Here is a 417-nt window from a genome sequence, read left to right as displayed (position 1 = left end):
AGACAGGTACACTTGCTGTTCAGCAATATTCTATCTTCTGCAACCTCTGCTGCTGCTAACCAGGCAAAGAGGGTCTGGAGTGGACCTCAAGCAAACTCCAACAGACCTGCAGCTGAGGGTCCTAACTGTTAGATGGAAAACTAACAAAAAGAAAGGACACCCACACCAAAACCCCATCAGAACGTCACCATCATCAAAGACCAAAGGCAGATAAAATCACAAAGATGGGGAAAAAGCAGTGCAAAAAAGCTGGAAATTCAAAAAATCAGCAGGCATCTCCCCCTCCAAAGGAACATAACTCATCGCCAGCAACGGAACAAAGCTGGGTGGAGAATGACTTTGACGAGTTGAGAGAAGAAGGCTTCAGTTGATCAAACTTCTCAGAGCTAAAGGAGGAACTATGTAACCAGCACAAAG

The sequence above is a fragment of the Colobus angolensis genome, unplaced genomic scaffold (assembly GCF_000951035.1).
Source record: "Colobus angolensis palliatus isolate OR3802 unplaced genomic scaffold, Cang.pa_1.0 Scaffold73, whole genome shotgun sequence".
Classification (NCBI taxonomy): domain Eukaryota; kingdom Metazoa; phylum Chordata; class Mammalia; order Primates; family Cercopithecidae; genus Colobus; species Colobus angolensis.
This window is presented reverse-complemented; position numbering follows the sequence as displayed.